At 57.8% G+C, this 17,903-nt stretch overlaps 13 non-coding genes across 13 annotated transcripts; all 13 read right to left on the bottom strand.

Annotated features, from left to right (window-relative positions):
- Nucleotides 1-106: 106 nt before the first annotated feature.
- LOC146675847 (5S ribosomal RNA) lies at nt 107-225 on the bottom strand. The gene has a single exon (XR_014911252.1). It is a non-coding gene; the product is annotated as a 5S ribosomal RNA (ribosomal RNA).
- A 1,818-nt stretch (nt 226-2,043) lies between these two features.
- LOC146675846 (5S ribosomal RNA) lies at nt 2,044-2,162 on the bottom strand. Its single transcript, XR_014910969.1, has one exon. It is a non-coding gene; the product is annotated as a 5S ribosomal RNA (ribosomal RNA).
- Nucleotides 2,163-3,778: 1,616 nt separating this feature from the next.
- LOC146675845 (5S ribosomal RNA) lies at nt 3,779-3,897 on the bottom strand. The gene has a single exon (XR_014911241.1). It is a non-coding gene; the product is annotated as a 5S ribosomal RNA (ribosomal RNA).
- Nucleotides 3,898-5,073: 1,176 nt separating this feature from the next.
- LOC146675844 (5S ribosomal RNA) lies at nt 5,074-5,192 on the bottom strand. The gene has a single exon (XR_014910968.1). It is a non-coding gene; the product is annotated as a 5S ribosomal RNA (ribosomal RNA).
- Nucleotides 5,193-6,091: 899 nt separating this feature from the next.
- On the bottom strand, nt 6,092-6,210 carry LOC146675843 (5S ribosomal RNA). Its single transcript, XR_014911230.1, has one exon. It is a non-coding gene; the product is annotated as a 5S ribosomal RNA (ribosomal RNA).
- Nucleotides 6,211-7,272: 1,062 nt separating this feature from the next.
- LOC146675842 (5S ribosomal RNA) lies at nt 7,273-7,391 on the bottom strand. Its single transcript, XR_014910777.1, has one exon. It is a non-coding gene; the product is annotated as a 5S ribosomal RNA (ribosomal RNA).
- Nucleotides 7,392-8,413: 1,022 nt separating this feature from the next.
- LOC146675841 (5S ribosomal RNA) lies at nt 8,414-8,532 on the bottom strand. Its single transcript, XR_014910967.1, has one exon. It is a non-coding gene; the product is annotated as a 5S ribosomal RNA (ribosomal RNA).
- A 1,021-nt stretch (nt 8,533-9,553) lies between these two features.
- Nucleotides 9,554-9,672, bottom strand: LOC146675840 (5S ribosomal RNA). The gene has a single exon (XR_014910966.1). It is a non-coding gene; the product is annotated as a 5S ribosomal RNA (ribosomal RNA).
- Nucleotides 9,673-11,089: 1,417 nt separating this feature from the next.
- LOC146675839 (5S ribosomal RNA) lies at nt 11,090-11,208 on the bottom strand. The gene has a single exon (XR_014910776.1). It is a non-coding gene; the product is annotated as a 5S ribosomal RNA (ribosomal RNA).
- A 1,022-nt stretch (nt 11,209-12,230) lies between these two features.
- Nucleotides 12,231-12,349, bottom strand: LOC146675838 (5S ribosomal RNA). Its single transcript, XR_014910965.1, has one exon. It is a non-coding gene; the product is annotated as a 5S ribosomal RNA (ribosomal RNA).
- A 1,021-nt stretch (nt 12,350-13,370) lies between these two features.
- LOC146675837 (5S ribosomal RNA) lies at nt 13,371-13,489 on the bottom strand. Its single transcript, XR_014910963.1, has one exon. It is a non-coding gene; the product is annotated as a 5S ribosomal RNA (ribosomal RNA).
- A 1,417-nt stretch (nt 13,490-14,906) lies between these two features.
- LOC146675836 (5S ribosomal RNA) lies at nt 14,907-15,025 on the bottom strand. Its single transcript, XR_014910962.1, has one exon. It is a non-coding gene; the product is annotated as a 5S ribosomal RNA (ribosomal RNA).
- Nucleotides 15,026-16,282: 1,257 nt separating this feature from the next.
- On the bottom strand, nt 16,283-16,401 carry LOC146675835 (5S ribosomal RNA). The gene has a single exon (XR_014910750.1). It is a non-coding gene; the product is annotated as a 5S ribosomal RNA (ribosomal RNA).
- Nucleotides 16,402-17,903: the final 1,502 nt, after the last annotated feature.

Here is a 17,903-nt window from a genome sequence, read left to right as displayed (position 1 = left end):
CCAAAAGCAGTGTCGTTAATGTGCCCTCATTAATGGGCAGCTGCTTTTGGTCTTTTAATACACCCCTTCTCTGGATCAAAAGCGGTTCAATGACATGAAAAGGAAAGGCTTACAGCACCAGGTATTCCCAGGTAGTCTCCCATCCAAGTACTAACCAAGCCCAGCCCTGCTTAGCTTCCGAGATCAGACGAGGTCGGGCGTGCTCAGGGTGGTATGGCCGTAAGCTGCTGGCTCCAGCACAATGTCTCAATTTATGGATTCAAGTGATTAGGTGGCAAGTACCTGAAGTTACGAAGACAATCCTATAACCATACCTGCATGTTTGCATAATACCCTAACCCAAAGGCTCAGTTTGGCATTTATCCAACAGCACAGGCCCTGGATTGTTGAAGATGGCCTCAGGAACCAGCACAGGGCCTGGTGTGTTGTACATGGCCACAGCAAGCAGCACAGGGCCTGGTTTGGTGAAGATGGCCTCGGCCAGAAGCGCAGGGCCTGGTGTGAAGTGAGTGGCCTGAACAAGAGCAACAGGCCTTGGTGTGGTGTAAGTGGCCTCAGCCAGCAGCCACAGGCCCTGGTGTGGTGTAAGTCGCCTCAGCCAGAAGCCACAGGCACTGGTGTGGTGTAAGTGGCCTCAGCCAGCAGCAAAAGGGCCCTGGTGTGGTGTAAGTGGCCTCAGCCAGCAGCCACAGGCCCTGGTGTGGTGTAAGTCGCCTCAGCCAGAAGCCACAGGCACTGGTGTGGTGTAAGTGGCCTCAGCCAGCAGCAAAAGGGCCCTGGTGTGGTGTAAGTGGCCTCAGCCAACAGCCACAGGCCCTGGTGTGGTGTAGGTGGACTCAGCCAGCAGCCACAGGCCCTGGTGTGGTGTAAGTGGCCTCAGCCAGTGCCACAGGCCCTGGTGTGGTGTAAGTGGCCTGAGCAAGAGCCACAGGCCCTGGTGTGGTGTAAGTGGCCTGAGCAAGAGCCACAGACCCTGGTGTGGTGTAATTGGCCTCAATAGCAACTAATGCCCTGGTGTGGTGTAGGTGGCCTCAGCCAGCAGCCACAGGCCCTGGTGTGGTGTAGGTGGCCTCAGCCAGCAGCCACAGGCCCTGGTGTGGTGTAAGTGGCCTCAGCCAGAAGCCACAGGCACTGGTGTGGTGTAAGTGGCCTCAGCCAGCAGCAAAAGGGCCCTGGTGTGGTGTAAGTCGCCTCAGCCAGCAGCCACAGGCCCTGGTGTGGTGTAAGTGGCCTCAGCCAGAAGCCACAGGCACTGGTGTGGTGTAAGTGGCCTCAGCCAGCAGCAAAAGGGCCCTGGTGTGGTGTAGGTGGCCTCAGCCAGCAGCCACAGGCCCTGGTGTGGTGTAAGTGGCCTCAGCCAGTGCCACAGGCCCTGGTGTGGTGTAAGTGGCCTGAGCAAGAGCCACAGGCCCTGGTGTGGTGTAATTGGCCTCAGCCAGCAGCCACAGGCCCTGGTGTGGTGTAAGTGGCCTCAGCCAGAAGCCACAGGCACTGGTGTGGTGTAAGTGGCCTCAGCCAGCAGCCACAGGCCCTGGTTTGGTGTAGGTGGCCTCAGCCAGCAGCCACAGGCCCTGGTGTGGTGTAAGTGGCCTCAGCCAGTGCCACAGGCCCTGGTGTGGTGTAAGTGGCCTGAGCAAGAGCCACAGGCCCTGGTGTGGTGTAAGTGGCCTCAGCCAGTGCCACAGGCCCTGGTGTGGTGTAATTGGCCTCAGCCAGCAGCCACAGGCCCTGGTGTGGTGTAGGTGGCCTCAGCCAGCAGCCACAGGCCCTGGTGTGGTGTAAGTGGCCTCAGCCAGCAGCCACAGGCCCTGGTGTGGTGTAAGTGGCCTCAGCCAGAGCCACAGGCCCTGATGTGGTGTAAGTGGCCCCAGCCGGTCACTCAGGCCCTTGTGTGGTGTAGGTTGCATCAGCTAGCAGCACAAGACATTGGAAAAGAGCCAAAAGCAGTGTCGTTAATGTGCCCTCATTAATGGGCAGCTGCTTTTGGTCTTTTAATACACCCCTTCTCTGGATCAAAAGCGGTTCAATGACATGAAAATGAAAGGCTTACAGCACCAGGTATTCCCAGGCAGTCTCCCATCCAAGTACTAACCAAGCCCAGCCCTGCTTAGCTTCCGAGATCAGACGAGGTCGGGCGTGCTCAGGGTGGTATGGCCGTAAGCTGCTGGCCCCAGCACAATGTCTCAATTTATGGATTCAAGTGATTAGGTGGCAAGTACCTGAAGTTACGAAGACAATCCTATAACCATACCTGCATGTTTGCATAATACCCTAACCCAAAGGCTCAGTTTGGCATTTATCCAACAGCACAGGCCCTGGATTGTTGAAGATGGCCTCAAGAACCAGCACGGGACCTGGTGTGTTTTACATGGCCACAGCAAGCAGCACAGGGCCTGGTTTGGTGAAGATGGCCTCGGCCAGAAGCGCAGGGCCTGGTGTGATGTGAGTGGCCTGAGCAAGAGCAACAGGCCTTGGTGTGGTGTAAGTGGCCTCAGCCAGCAGCCACAGGCCCTGGTGTGGTGTAAGTCGCCTCAGCCAGAAGCCACAGGCACTGGTGTGGTGTAAGTGGCCTCAGCCAGCAGCCACAGGCCCTGGTGTGGTGTAGGTGGCCTCAGCCAGCAGCCACAGGCCCTGGTGTGGTGTAAGTGGCCTCAGCCAGCAGCCACAGGCCCTGGTGTGGTGTAAGTGGCCTCAGCCAGTGCCACAGGCCCTGGTGTGGTGTAAGTGGCCTGAGCAAGAGCCACAGACCCTGGTGTGGTGTAATTGGCCTCAGCCAGCAGCCACAGGCCCTGGTGTGGTGTAAGTCGCCTCAGCCAGAAGCCACAGGCACTGGTGTGGTGTAAGTGGCCTCAGCCAGCAGCAAAAGGGCCCTGGTGTGGTTTAAGTCGCCTCAGCCAGCAGCCACAGGCCCTGGTGTGGTGTAGGTGGCCTCAGCCAGCAGCCACAGGCCCTGGTGTGGTGTAAGTGGCCACAGCAAGCAGCACAGGGCCTGGTTTGGTGAAGATGGCCTCGGCCAGAAGCGCAGGGCCTGGTGTGATGTGAGTGGCCTGAGCAAGAGCCACAGGTCTTGGTGTGGTGTAAGTGGCCTCAGCCAGCAGCCACAGGCCCTGGTGTGGTGTAAGTCGCCTCAGCCAGAAGCCACAGGCACTGGTGTGGTGTAAGTGGCCTCAGCCAGCAGCAAAAGGGCCCTGGTGTGGTGTAAGTGGCCTCAGCCAGCAGCCACAGGCCCTGGTGTGGTGTAGGTGGCCTCAGCCAGCAGCCACAGGCCCTGGTGTGGTGTAAGTGGCCTCAGCCAGCAGCCACAGGCCCTGGTGTGGTGTAAGTGGCCTCAGCCAGTGCCACAGGCCCTGGTGTGGTGTAAGTGGCCTGAGCAAGAGCCACAGACCCTGGTGTGGTGTAAGTGGCCTGAGCAAGAGCCACAGACCCTGGTGTGGTGTAATTGGCCTCAATAGCAACTAATGCCATGGTGTGGTGTAGGTGGCCTCAGCCAGCAGCCACAGGCCCTGGTGTGGTGTAAGTGGCCTCAGCCAGCAGCCACAGGCCCTGGTGTGGTGTAAGTGGCCTCAGCCAGAGCCACAGGCCCTGATGTGGTGTAAGTGGCCCCAGCCGGTCACTCAGGCCCTTGTGTGGTGTAGGTTGCATCAGCTAGCAGCACAAGACATTGGAAAAGAGCCAAAAGCAGTGTCGTTAATGTGCCCTCATTAATGGGCAGCTGCTTTTGGTCTTTTAATACACCCCTTCTCTGGATCAAAAGCGGTTCAATGACATGAAAATGAAAGGCTTACAGCACCAGGTATTCCCAGGTAGTCTCCCATCCAAGTACTAACCAAGCCCAGCCCTGCTTAGCTTCCGAGATCAGACGAGGTCGGGCGTGCTCAGGGTGGTATGGCCGTAAGCTGCTGGCTCCAGCACAATGTCTCAATTTATGGATTCAAGTGATTAGGTGGCAAGTACCTGAAGTTACGAAGACAATCCTATAACCATACCTGCATGTTTGCATAATACCCTAACCCAAAGGCTCAGTTTGGCATTTATCCAACAGCACAGGCCCTGGATTGTTGAAGATGGCCTCAGGGACCAGCACAGGGCCTGGTGTGTTGTACATGGCCACAGCAAGCAGCACAGGGCCTGGTTTGGTGAAGATGGCCTCGGCCAGAAGCGCAGGGCCTGGTGTGATGTGAGTGGCCTGAGCAAGAGCAACAGGCCTTGGTGTGGTGTAAGTGGCCTCAGCCAGCAGCCACAGGCCCTGGTGTGGTGTAAGTCGCCTCAGCCAGAAGCCACAGGCACTGGTGTGGTGTAAGTGGCCTCAGCCAGCAGCAAAAGGGCCCTGGTGTGGTGTAAGTGGCCTCAGCCAGCAGCCACAGGCCCTGGTGTGGTGTAGGTGGCCTCAGCCAGCAGCCACAGGCCCTGGTGTGGTGTAAGTGGCCTCAGCCAGTGCCACAGGCCCTGGTGTGGTGTAAGTGGCCTGAGCAAGAGCCACAGACCCTGGTGTGGTGTAATTGGCCTCAATAGCAACTAATGCCCTGGTGTGGTGTAGGTGGCCTCAGCCAGCAGCCACAGGCCCTGGTGTGGTGTAAGTGGCCTCAGCCAGCAGCCACAGGCCCTGGTGTGGTGTAAGTGGCCTCAGCCAGTGCCACAGGCCCTGGTGTGGTGTAAGTGGCCTGAGCAAGAGCCACAGGCCCTGGTGTGGTGTAAGTGGCCTGAGCAAGAGCCACAGACCCTGGTGTGGTGTAATTGGCCTCAATAGCAACTAATGCCCTGGTGTGGTGTAGGTGGCCTCAGCCAGCAGCCACAGGCCCTGGTGTGGTGTAAGTGGCCTCAGCCAGCAGCCACAGGCCCTGGTGTGGTGTAAGTGGCCTCAGCCAGAGCCACAGGCCCTGATGTGGTGTAAGTGGCCCCAGCCGGTCACTCAGGCCCTTGTGTGGTGTAGGTTGCATCAGCTAGCAGCACAAGACATTGGAAAAGAGCCAAAAGCAGTGTCGTTAATGTGCCCTCATTAATGGGCAGCTGCTTTTGGTCTTTTAATACACCCCTTCTCTGGATCAAAAGCGGTTCAATGACATGAAAATGAAAGGCTTACAGCACCAGGTATTCCCAGGCAGTCTCCCATCCAAGTACTAACCAAGCCCAGCCCTGCTTAGCTTCCGAGATCAGACGAGGTCGGGCGTGCTCAGGGTGGTATGGCCGTAAGCTGCTGGCTCCAGCACAATGTCTCAATTTATGGATTCAAGTGATTAGGTGGCAAGTACCTGAAGTTACGAAGACAATCCTATAACCATACCTGCATGTTTGCATAATACCCTAACCCAAAGGCTCAGTTTGGCATTTATCCAACAGCACAGGCCCTGGATTGTTGAAGATGGCCTCAGGAACCAGCACAGGGCCTGGTGTGTTGTACATGGCCACAGCAAGCAGCACAGGGCCTGGTTTGGTGAAGATGGCCTCGGCCAGAAGCGCAGGGCCTGGTGTGATGTGAGTGGCCTGAGCAAGAGCAACAGGCCTTGGTGTGGTGTAAGTGGCCTCAGCCAGCAGCCACAGGCCCTGGTGTGGTGTAAGTCGCCTCAGCCAGAAGCCACAGGCACTGGTGTGGTGTAAGTGGCCTCAGCCAGCAGCCACAGGCCCTGGTGTGGTGTAAGTGGCCTCAGCCAGTGCCACAGGCCCTGGTGTGGTGTAAGTGGCCTGAGCAAGAGCCACAGGCCCTGGTGTGGTGTAAGTGGCCTGAGCAAGAGCCACAGGCCCTGGTGTGGTGTAATTGGCCTCAATAGCAACTAATGCCCTGGTGTGGTGTAGGTGGCCTCAGCCAGCAGCCACAGGCCCTGGTGTGGTGTAAGTGGCCTCAGCCAGCAGCCACAGGCCCTGGTGTGGTGTAAGTGGCCTCAGCCAGAGCCACAGGCCCTGATGTGGTGTAAGTGGCCCCAGCCGGTCACTCAGGCCCTTGTGTGGTGTAGGTTGCATCAGCTAGCAGCACAAGACATTGGAAAAGAGCCAAAAGCAGTGTCGTTAATGTGCCCTCATTAATGGGCAGCTGCTTTTGGTCTTTTAATACACCCCTTCTCTGGATCAAAAGCGGTTCAATGACATGAAAATGAAAGGCTTACAGCACCAGGTATTCCCAGGTAGTCTCCCATCCAAGTACTAACCAAGCCCAGCCCTGCTTAGCTTCCGAGATCAGACGAGGTCGGGCGTGCTCAGGGTGGTATGGCCGTAAGCTGCTGGCTCCAGCACAATGTCTCAATTTATGGATTCAAGTGATTAGGTGGCAAGTACCTGAAGTTACGAAGACAATCCTATAACCATACCTGCATGTTTGCATAATACCCTAACCCAAAGGCTCAGTTTGGCATTTATCCAACAGCACAGGCCCTGGATTGTTGAAGATGGCCTCAGGAACCAGCACAGGGCCTGGTGTGTTGTACATGGCCACAGCAAGCAGCACAGGTCCTGGTTTGGTGAAGATGGCCTCGGCCAGAAGCGCAGGGCCTGGTGTGATGTGAGTGGCCTGAGTAAGAGCAACAGGCCTTGGTGTGGTGTAAGTGGCCTCAGCCAGCAGCCACAGGCCCTGGTGTGGTGTAAGTCGCCTCAGCCAGAAGCCACAGGCACTGGTGTGGTGTAAGTGGCCTCAGCCAGCAGCAAAAGGGCCCTGGTGTGGTGTAAGTGGCCTCAGCCAGCAGCCACAGGCCCTGGTGTGGTGTAGGTGGCCTCAGCCAGCAGCCACAGGCCCTGGTGTGGTGTAAGTGGCCTCAGCCAGCAGCCACAGGCCCTGGTGTGGTGTAAGTGGCCTCAGCCAGCAGCCACAGGCCCTGGTGTGGTGTAAGTGGCCTCAGCCAGTGCCACAGGCCCTGGTGTGGTGTAAGTGGCCTGAGCAAGAGTCACAGGCCCTGGTGTGGTGTAAGTGGCCTCAGCCAGTGCCACAGGCCCTGGTGTGGTGTAATTGGCCTCAGCCAGCAGCCACAGGCCCTGGTGTGGTGTAGGTGGCCTCAGCCAGCAGCCACAGGCCCTGGTGTGGTGTAAGTGGCCTCAGCCAGCAGCCACAGGCCCTGGTGTGGTGTAAGTGGCCTCAGCCAGAGCCACAGGCCCTGATGTGGTGTAAGTGGCCCCAGCCGGTCACTCAGGCCCTTGTGTGGTGTAGGTTGCATCAGCTAGCAGCACAAGACATTGGAAAAGAGCCAAAAGCAGTGTCGTTAATGTGCCCTCATTAATGGGCAGCTGCTTTTGGTCTTTTAATACACCCCTTCTCTGGATCAAAAGCGGTTCAATGACATGAAAATGAAAGGCTTACAGCACCAGGTATTCCCAGGCAGGCTCCCATCCAAGTACTAACCAAGCCCAGCCCTGCTTAGCTTCCGAGATCAGACGAGGTCGGGCGTGCTCAGGGTGGTATGGCCGTAAGCTGCTGGCTCCAGCACAATGTCTCAATTTATGGATTCAAGTGATTAGGTGGCAAGTACCTGAAGTTACGAAGACAATCCTATAACCATACCTGCATGTTTGCATAATACCCTAACCCAAAGGCTCAGTTTGGCATTTATCCAACAGCACAGGCCCTGGATTGTTGAAGATGGCCTCAGGAACCAGCACAGGGCCTGGTGTGTTGTACATGGCCACAGCAAGCAGCACAGGGCCTGGTTTGGTGAAGATGGCCTCGGCCAGAAGCGCAGGGCCTGGTGTGATGTGAGTGGCCTGAGTAAGGGCAACAGGCCTTGGTGTGGTGTAAGTGGCCTCAGCCAGCAGCCACAGGCCCTGGTGTGGTGTAAGTCGCCTCAGCCAGAAGCCACAGGCACTGGTGTGGTGTAAGTGGCCTCAGCCAGCAGCAAAAGGGCCCTGGTGTGGTGTAAGTGGCCTCAGCCAGCAGCCACAGGCCCTGGTGTGGTGTAGGTGGCCTCAGCCAGCAGCCACAGGCACTGGTGTGGTGTAAGTGGCCTCAGCCAGCAGCCACAGGCCCTGGTGTGGTGTAAGTGGCCTCAGCCAGTGCCACAGGCCCTGGTGTGGTGTAAGTGGCCTGAGCAAGAGCCACAGGCCCTGGTGTGGTGTAAGTGGCCTCAGCCAGTGCCACAGGCCCTGGTGTGGTGTAAGTGGCCTCAGCCAGCAGCCACAGGCCCTGGTGTGGTGTAGGTGGCCTCAGCCAGCAGCCACAGGCCCTGGTGTGGTGTAAGTGGCCTCAGCCAGCAGCCACAGGCCCTGGTGTGGTGTAAGTGGCCTCAGCCAGAGCCACAGGCCCTGATGTGGTGTAAGTGGCCCCAGCCGGTCACTCAGGCCCTTGTGTGGTGTAGGTTGCATCAGCTAGCAGCACAAGACATTGGAAAAGAGCCAAAAGCTGTGTCGTTAATGTGCCCTCATTAATGGGCAGCTGCTTTTGGTCTTTTAATACACCCCTTCTCTGGATCAAAAGCGGTTCAATGACATGAAAATGAAAGGCTTACAGCACCAGGTATTCCCAGGCAGTCTCCCATCCAAGTACTAACCAAGCCCAGCCCTGCTTAGCTTCCGAGATCAGACGAGGTCGGGCGTGCTCAGGGTGGTATGGCCGTAAGCAGCTGGCTCCAGCACAATGTCTCAATTTATGGATTCAAGTGATTAGGTGGCAAGTACCTGAAGTTACGAAGACAATCCTATAACCATACCTGCATGTTTGCATAATACCCTAAACAAAGGCTCAGTTTGGCATTTATCCAACAGCACAGGCCCTGGATTGTTGAAGATGGCCTCAGGAACCAGCACAGGGCCTGGTGTGTTGTACATGGCCACAGCAAGCAGCACAGGGCCTGGTTTGGTGAAGATGGCCTCGGCCAGAAGCGCAGGGCCTGGTGTGATGTGAGTGGCCTGAGTAAGAGCAACAGGCCTTGGTGTGGTGTAAGTGGCCTCAGCCAGCAGCCACAGGCCCTGGTGTGGTGTAAGTCGCCTCAGCCAGAAGCCACAGGCACTGGTGTGGTGTAAGTGGCCTCAGCCAGCAGCAAAAGGGCCCTGGTGTGGTGTAAGTGGCCTCAGCCAGCAGCCACAGGCCCTGGTGTGGTGTAGGTGGCCTCAGCCAGCAGCCACAGGCACTGGTGTGGTGTAAGTGGCCTCAGCCAGCAGCCACAGGCCCTGGTGTGGTGTAAGTGGCCTCAGCCAGTGCCACAGGCCCTGGTGTGGTGTAAGTGGCCTGAGCAAGAGCCACAGGCCCTGGTGTGGTGTAAGTGGCCTCAGCCAGTGCCACAGGCCCTGGTGTGGTGTAAGTGGCCTCAGCCAGCAGCCACAGGCCCTGGTGTGGTGTAGGTGGCCTCAGCCAGCAGCCACAGGCCCTGGTGTGGTGTAAGTGGCCTCAGCCAGCAGCCACAGGCCCTGGTGTGGTGTAAGTGGCCTCAGCCAGAGCCACAGGCCCTGATGTGGTGTAAGTGGCCCCAGCCGGTCACTCAGGCCCTTGTGTGGTGTAGGTTGCATCAGCTAGCAGCACAAGACATTGGAAAAGAGCCAAAAGCAGTGTCGTTAATGTGCCCTCATTAATGGGCAGCTGCTTTTGGTCTTTTAATACACCCCTTCTCTGGATCAAAAGCGGTTCAATGACATGAAAATGAAAGGCTTACAGCACCAGGTATTCCCAGGCAGTCTCCCATCCAAGTACTAACCAAGCCCAGCCCTGCTTAGCTTCCGAGATCAGACGAGGTCGGGCGTGCTCAGGGTGGTATGGCCGTAAGCTGCTGGCTCCAGCACAATGTCTCAATTTATGGATTAAAGTGATTAGGTGGCAAGTACCTGAAGTTACGAAGACAATCCTATAACCATACCTGCATGTTTGCATAATACCCTAACCCAAAGGCTCAGTTTGGCATTTATCCAACAGCACAGGCCCTGGATTGTTGAAGATGGCCTCAGGGACCAGCACAGGGCCTGGTGTGTTGTACATGGCCACAGCAAGCAGCACAGGGCCTGGTTTGGTGAAGATGGCCTCGGCCAGAAGCGCAGGGCCTGGTGTGATGTGAGTGGCCTGAGCAAGAGCAACAGGCCTTGCTGTGGTGTAAGTGGCCTCAGCCAGCAGCCACAGGCCCTGGTGTGGTGTAAGTGGCCTGAGCAAGAGCCACAGACCCTGGTGTGGTGTAATTGGCCTCAGCCAGCAGCCACAGGCCCTGGTGTGGTGTAAGTGGCCTCAGCCAGCAGCCACAGGCACTGGTGTGGTGTAAGTGGCCTCAGCCAGCAGCAAAAGGGCCCTGGTGTGGTTTAAGTCGCCTCAGCCAGCAGCCACAGGCCCTGGTGTGGTGTAGGTGGCCTCAGCCAGCAGCCACAGGCCCTGGTGTGGTGTAAGTGGCCACAGCAAGCAGCACAGGGCCTGGTTTGGTGAAGATGGCCTCGGCCAGAAGCGCAGGGCCTGGTGTGATGTGAGTGGCCTGAGCAAGAGCCACAGGCCTTGGTGTGGTGTAAGTGGCCTCAGCCAGCAGCCACAGGCCCTGGTGTGGTGTAAGTCGCCTCAGCCAGAAGCCACAGGCACTGGTGTGGTGTAAGTGGCCTCAGCCAGCAGCAAAAGGGCCCTGGTGTGGTGTAAGTGGCCTCAGCCAGCAGCCACAGGCCCTGGTGTGGTGTAGGTGGCCTCAGCCAGCAGCCACAGGCCCTGGTGTGGTGTAAGTGGCCTCAGCCAGCAGCCACAGGCCCTGGTGTGGTGTAAGTGGCCTCAGCCAGTGCCACAGGCCCTGGTGTGGTGTAAGTGGCCTGAGCAAGAGCCACAGGCCCTGGTGTGGTGTAAGTGGCCTGAGCAAGAGCCACAGACCCTGGTGTGGTGTAATTGGCCTCAATAGCAACTAATGCCCTGGTGTGGTGTAAGTGGCCTCAGCCAGCAGCCACAGGCCCTGGTGTGGTGTAAGTGGCCTCAGCCAGCAGCCACAGGCCCTGGTGTGGTGTAAGTGGCCTCAGCCAGAGCCACAGGCCCTGATGTGGTGTAAGTGGCCCCAGCCGGTCACTCAGGCCCTTGTGTGGTGTAGGGTGCATCAGCTAGCAGCACAAGACATTGGAAAAGAGCCAAAAGCAGTGTCGTTAATGTGCCCTCATTAATGGGCAGCTGCTTTTGGTCTTTTAATACACCCCTTCTCTGGATCAAAAGCGGTTCAATGACATGAAAATGAAAGGCTTACAGCACCAGGTATTCCCAGGCAGGCTCCCATCCAAGTACTAACCAAGCCCAGCCCTGCTTAGCTTCCGAGATCAGACGAGGTCGGGCGTGCTCAGGGTGGTATGGCCGTAAGCTGCTGGCTCCAGCACAATGTCTCAATTTATGGATTCAAGTGATTAGGTGGCAAGTACCTGAAGTTACGAAGACAATCCTATAACCATACCTGCATGTTTGCATAATACCCTAACCCAAAGGCTCAGTTTGGCATTTATCCAACAGCACAGGCCCTGGATTGTTGAAGATGGCCTCAGGAACCAGCACAGGGCCTGGTGTGTTGTACATGGCCACAGCAAGCAGCACAGGGCCTGGTTTGGTGAAGATGGCCTCGGCCAGAAGCGCAGGGCCTGGTGTGATGTGAGTGGCCTGAGTAAGGGCAACAGGCCTTGGTGTGGTGTAAGTGGCCTCAGCCAGCAGCCACAGGCCCTGATGTGGTGTAAGTCGCCTCAGCCAGAAGCCACAGGCACTGGTGTGGTGTAAGTGGCCTCAGCCAGCAGCAAAAGGGCCCTGGTGTGGTGTAAGTGGCCTCAGCCAGCAGCCACAGGCCCTGGTGTGGTGTAGGTGGCCTCAGCCAGCAGCCACAGGCACTGGTGTGGTGTAAGTGGCCTCAGCCAGCAGCCACAGGCCCTGGTGTGGTGTAAGTGGCCTCAGCCAGTGCCACAGGCCCTGGTGTGGTGTAAGTGGCCTGAGCAAGAGCCACAGGCCCTGGTGTGGTGTAAGTGGCCTCAGCCAGTGCCACAGGCCCTGGTGTGGTGTAAGTGGCCTCAGCCAGCAGCCACAGGCCCTGGTGTGGTGTAGGTGGCCTCAGCCAGCAGCCACAGGCCCTGGTGTGGTGTAAGTGGCCTCAGCCAGCAGCCACAGGCCCTGGTGTGGTGTAAGTGGCCTCAGCCAGAGCCACAGGCCCTGATGTGGTGTAAGTGGCCCCAGCCGGTCACTCAGGCCCTTGTGTGGTGTAGGTTGCATCAGCTAGCAGCACAAGACATTGGAAAAGAGCCAAAAGCAGTGTCGTTAATGTGCCCTCATTAATGGGCAGCTGCTTTTGGTCTTTTAATACACCCCTTCTCTGGATCAAAAGCGGTTCAATGACATGAAAATGAAAGGCTTACAGCACCAGGTATTCCCAGGCAGTCTCCCATCCAAGTACTAACCAAGCCCAGCCCTGCTTAGCTTCCGAGATCAGACGAGGTCGGGCGTGCTCAGGGTGGTATGGCCGTAAGCAGCTGGCTCCAGCACAATGTCTCAATTTATGGATTCAAGTGATTAGGTGGCAAGTACCTGAAGTTACGAAGACAATCCTATAACCATACCTGCATGTTTGCATAATACCCTAAACAAAGGCTCAGTTTGGCATTTATCCAACAGCACAGGCCCTGGATTGTTGAAGATGGCCTCAGGAACCAGCACAGGGCCTGGTGTGTTGTACATGGCCACAGCAAGCAGCACAGGGCCTGGTTTGGTGAAGATGGCCTCGGCCAGAAGCGCAGGGCCTGGTGTGATGTGAGTGGCCTGAGTAAGAGCAACAGGCCTTGGTGTGGTGTAAGTGGCCTCAGCCAGCAGCCACAGGCCCTGGTGTGGTGTAAGTCGCCTCAGCCAGAAGCCACAGGCACTGGTGTGGTGTAAGTGGCCTCAGCCAGCAGCAAAAGGGCCCTGGTGTGGTGTAAGTGGCCTCAGCCAGCAGCCACAGGCCCTGGTGTGGTGTAGGTGGCCTCAGCCAGCAGCCACAGGCACTGGTGTGGTGTAAGTGGCCTCAGCCAGCAGCCACAGGCCCTGGTGTGGTGTAAGTGGCCTCAGCCAGTGCCACAGGCCCTGGTGTGGTGTAAGTGGCCTGAGCAAGAGCCACAGGCCCTGGTGTGGTGTAAGTGGCCTCAGCCAGTGCCACAGGCCCTGGTGTGGTGTAAGTGGCCTCAGCCAGCAGCCACAGGCCCTGGTGTGGTGTAGGTGGCCTCAGCCAGCAGCCACAGGCCCTGGTGTGGTGTAAGTGGCCTCAGCCAGCAGCCACAGGCCCTGGTGTGGTGTAAGTGGCCTCAGCCAGAGCCACAGGCCCTGATGTGGTGTAAGTGGCCCCAGCCGGTCACTCAGGCCCTTGTGTGGTGTAGGTTGCATCAGCTAGCAGCACAAGACATTGGAAAAGAGCCAAAAGCAGTGTCGTTAATGTGCCCTCATTAATGGGCAGCTGCTTTTGGTCTTTTAATACACCCCTTCTCTGGATCAAAAGCGGTTCAATGACATGAAAATGAAAGGCTTACAGCACCAGGTATTCCCAGGCAGTCTCCCATCCAAGTACTAACCAAGCCCAGCCCTGCTTAGCTTCCGAGATCAGACGAGGTCGGGCGTGCTCAGGGTGGTATGGCCGTAAGCTGCTGGCTCCAGCACAATGTCTCAATTTATGGATTAAAGTGATTAGGTGGCAAGTACCTGAAGTTACGAAGACAATCCTATAACCATACCTGCATGTTTGCATAATACCCTAACCCAAAGGCTCAGTTTGGCATTTATCCAACAGCACAGGCCCTGGATTGTTGAAGATGGCCTCAGGGACCAGCACAGGGCCTGGTGTGTTGTACATGGCCACAGCAAGCAGCACAGGGCCTGGTTTGGTGAAGATGGCCTCGGCCAGAAGCGCAGGGCCTGGTGTGATGTGAGTGGCCTGAGCAAGAGCAACAGGCCTTGCTGTGGTGTAAGTGGCCTCAGCCAGCAGCCACAGGCCCTGGTGTGGTGTAAGTGGCCTGAGCAAGAGCCACAGACCCTGGTGTGGTGTAATTGGCCTCAGCCAGCAGCCACAGGCCCTGGTGTGGTGTAAGTGGCCTCAGCCAGCAGCCACAGGCACTGGTGTGGTGTAAGTGGCCTCAGCCAGCAGCAAAAGGGCCCTGGTGTGGTTTAAGTCGCCTCAGCCAGCAGCCACAGGCCCTGGTGTGGTGTAGGTGGCCTCAGCCAGCAGCCACAGGCCCTGGTGTGGTGTAAGTGGCCACAGCAAGCAGCACAGGGCCTGGTTTGGTGAAGATGGCCTCGGCCAGAAGCGCAGGGCCTGGTGTGATGTGAGTGGCCTGAGCAAGAGCCACAGGCCTTGGTGTGGTGTAAGTGGCCTCAGCCAGCAGCCACAGGCCCTGGTGTGGTGTAAGTCGCCTCAGCCAGAAGCCACAGGCACTGGTGTGGTGTAAGTGGCCTCAGCCAGCAGCAAAAGGGCCCTGGTGTGGTGTAAGTGGCCTCAGCCAGCAGCCACAGGCCCTGGTGTGGTGTAGGTGGCCTCAGCCAGCAGCCACAGGCCCTGGTGTGGTGTAAGTGGCCTCAGCCAGCAGCCACAGGCCCTGGTGTGGTGTAAGTGGCCTCAGCCAGTGCCACAGGCCCTGGTGTGGTGTAAGTGGCCTGAGCAAGAGCCACAGGCCCTGGTGTGGTGTAAGTGGCCTGAGCAAGAGCCACAGACCCTGGTGTGGTGTAATTGGCCTCAATAGCAACTAATGCCCTGGTGTGGTGTAGGTGGCCTCAGCCAGCAGCCACAGGCCCTGGTGTGGTGTAAGTGGCCTCAGCCAGCAGCCACAGGCCCTGGTGTGGTGTAAGTGGCCTCAGCCAGAGCCACAGGCCCTGATGTGGTGTAAGTGGCCCCAGCCGGTCACTCAGGCCCTTGTGTGGTGTAGGTTGCATCAGCTAGCAGCACAAGACATTGGAAAAGAGCCAAAAGCAGTGTCGTTAATGTGCCCTCATTAATGGGCAGCTGCTTTTGGTCTTTTAATACACCCCTTCTCTGGATCAAAAGCGGTTCAATGACATGAAAATGAAAGGCTTACAGCACCAGGTATTCCCAGGCAGTCTCCCATCCAAGTACTAACCAAGCCCAGCCCTGCTTAGCTTCCGAGATCAGACGAGGTCGGGCGTGCTCAGGGTGGTATGGCCGTAAGCTGCTGGCTCCAGCACAATGTCTCAATTTATGGATTCAAGTGATTAGGTGGCAAGTACCTGAAGTTACGAAGACAATCCTATAACCATACCTGCATGTTTGCATAATACCCTAACCCAAAGGCTCAGTTTGGCATTTATCCAACAGCACAGGCCCTGGATTGTTGAAGATGGCCTCAGGAACCAGCACAGGGCCTGGTGTGTTGTACATGGCCACAGCAAGCAGCACAGGGCCTGGTTTGGTGAAGATGTCCTCGGCCAGAAGCGCAGGGCCTGGTGTGATGTGAGTGGCCTGAGTAAGAGCAACAGGCCTTGGTGTGGTGTAAGTGGCCTCAGCCAGCAGCCACAGGCCCTGGTGTGGTGTAAGTCGCCTCAGCCAGAAGCCACAGGCACTGGTGTGGTGTAAGTGGCCTCAGCCAGCAGCAAAAGGGCCCTGGTGTGGTGTAAGTGGCCTCAGCCAGCAGCCACAGGCCCTGGTGTGGTGTAGGTGGCCTCAGCCAGCAGCCACAGGCCCTGGTGTGGTGTAAGTGGCCTCAGCCAGCAGCCACAGGCCCTGGTGTGGTGTAAGTGGCCTCAGCCAGCAGCCACAGGCCCTGGTGTGGTGTAAGTGGCCTCAGCCAGTGCCACAGGCCCTGGTGTGGTGTAAGTGGCCTGAGCAAGAGCCACAGGCCCTGGTGTGGTGTAAGTGGCCTCAGCCAGTGCCACAGGCCCTGGTGTGGTTTAATTGGCCTCAGCCAGCAGCCACAGGCCCTGGTGTGGTGTAGGTGGCCTCAGCCAGCAGCCACAGGCCCTGGTGTGGTGTAAGTGGCCTCAGTAGCAACTAAGGCCCTGGTGTGGTGTATGTGGCCTCAGGCAGCAGCCACAGGCCCTGTTGTGATGTAACTTGCCTGAGCAAGAGCCACAGACCCTGGTGTGGTGTAATTGGCCTCAATAGCAACTAATGCCCTGGTGTGGTGTAGGTGGCCTCAGCCAGCAGCCACAGGCCCTGGTGTGGTGTAAGTGGCCTCAGCCAGCAGCCACAGGCCCTGGTGTGGTGTAAGTGGCCTCAGCCAGAGCCACAGGCCCTGATGTGGTGTAAGTGGCCCCAGCCGGTCACTCAGGCCCTTGTGTGGTGTAGGTTGCATCAGCTAGCAGCACAAGACATTGGAAAAGAGCCAAAAGCAGTGTCGTTAATGTGCCCTCATTAATGGGGAGCTGCTTTTGGTCTTTTAATACACCCCTTCTCTGGATCAAAAGCGGTTCAATGACATGAAAATGAAAGGCTTACAGCACCAGGTATTCCCAGTCAGTCTCCCATCCAAGTACTAACCAAGCCCAGCCCTGCTTAGCTTCCGAGATCAGACGAGGTCGGGCGTGCTCAGGGTGGTATGGCCGTAAGCTGCTGGCCCCAGCACCATGTCTCAATTTATGGATTCAAGTGATTAGGTGGCAAGTACCTGAAGTTACGAAGACAATCCTATAACCATACCTGCATGTTTGCATAATACCCTAACCCAAAGGCTCAGTTTGGCATTTATCCAACAGCACAGGCCCTGGATTGTTGAAGATGGCCTCAGGAACCAGCACAGGGCCTGGTGTGTTGTACATGGCCACAGCAAGCAGCACAGGGCCTGGTTTGGTGAAGATGGCCTCGGCCAGAAGCGCAGGGCCTGGTGTGATGTGAGTGACCTGAGCAAGAGCAACAGGCCTTGGTGTGGTGTAAGTGGCCTCAGCCAGCAGCCACAGGCCCTGGTGTGGTGTAAGTCGCCTCAGCCAGAAGCCACAGGCACTGGTGTGGTGTAAGTGGCCTCAGCCAGCAGCAAAAGGGCCCTGGTGTGGTGTAAGTGGCCTCAGCCAGCAGCCACAGGCCCTGGTGTGGTGTAGGTGGCCTCAGCCAGCAGCCACAGGCCCTGGTGTGGTGTAAGTGGCCTCAGCCAGCAGCCACAGGCCCTGGTGTGGTGTAAGTGGCCTCAGCCAGCAGCCACAGGCCCTGGTGTGGTGTAAGTGGCCTCAGCCAGTGCCACAGGCCCTGGTGTGGTGTAAGTGGCCTGAGCAAGAGCCACAGACCCTGGTGTGGTGTAAGTGGCCTCAGCCAGCAGCCACAGGCCCTGGTGTGGTGTAAGTCGCCTCAGCCAGAAGCCACAGGCACTGGTGTGGTGTAAGTGGCCTCAGCCAGCAGCAAAAGGGCCCTGGTGTGGTGTAAGTGGCCTCAGCCAGCAGCCACAGGCCCTGGTGTGGTGTAGGTGGCCTCAGCCAGCAGCCACAGGCCCTGGTGTGGTGTAAGTGGCCTGAGCAAGAGCCACAGACCCTGGTGTGGTGTAATTGGCCTCAGCCAGCAGCCACAGGCCCTGGTGTGGTGTAAGTGGCCTCAGCCAGCAGCCACAGGCACTGGTGTGGTGTAAGTGGCCTCAGCCAGCAGCAAAAGGGCCCTGGTGTGGTTTAAGTCGCCTCAGCCAGCAGCCACAGGCCCTGGTGTGGTGTAGGTGGCCTCAGCCAGCAGCCACAGGCCCTGGTGTGGTGTAAGTGGCCACAGCAAGCAGCACAGGGCCTGGTTTGGTGAAGATGGCCTCGGCCAGAAGCGCAGGGCCTGGTGTGATGTGAGTGGCCTGAGCAAGAGCCACAGGCCTTGGTGTGGTGTAAGTGGCCTCAGCCAGCAGCCACAGGCCCTGGTGTGGTGTAAGTCGCCTCAGCCAGAAGCCACAGGCACTGGTGTGGTGTAAGTGGCCTCAGCCAGCAGCAAAAGGGCCCTGGTGTGGTGTAAGTGGCCTCAGCCAGCAGCCACAGGCCCTGGTGTGGTGTAGGTGGCCTCAGCCAGCAGCCACAGGCCCTGGTGTGGTGTAGGTGGCCTCAGCCAGCAGCCACAGGCCCTGGTGTGGTGTAAGTGGCCTCAGCCAGCAGCCAC

The sequence above is a fragment of the Rhamphochromis longiceps genome, linkage group LG3, assembly GCF_057381845.1.
Source record: "Rhamphochromis longiceps isolate RC_006_pf linkage group LG3, R_longiceps_female_GT1.1, whole genome shotgun sequence".
NCBI lineage: Eukaryota > Metazoa > Chordata > Actinopteri > Cichliformes > Cichlidae > Rhamphochromis > Rhamphochromis longiceps.
The sequence above is the reverse complement of the archived record's forward strand: the minus strand, read 5'-3'. Positions and strand labels throughout refer to the sequence as shown.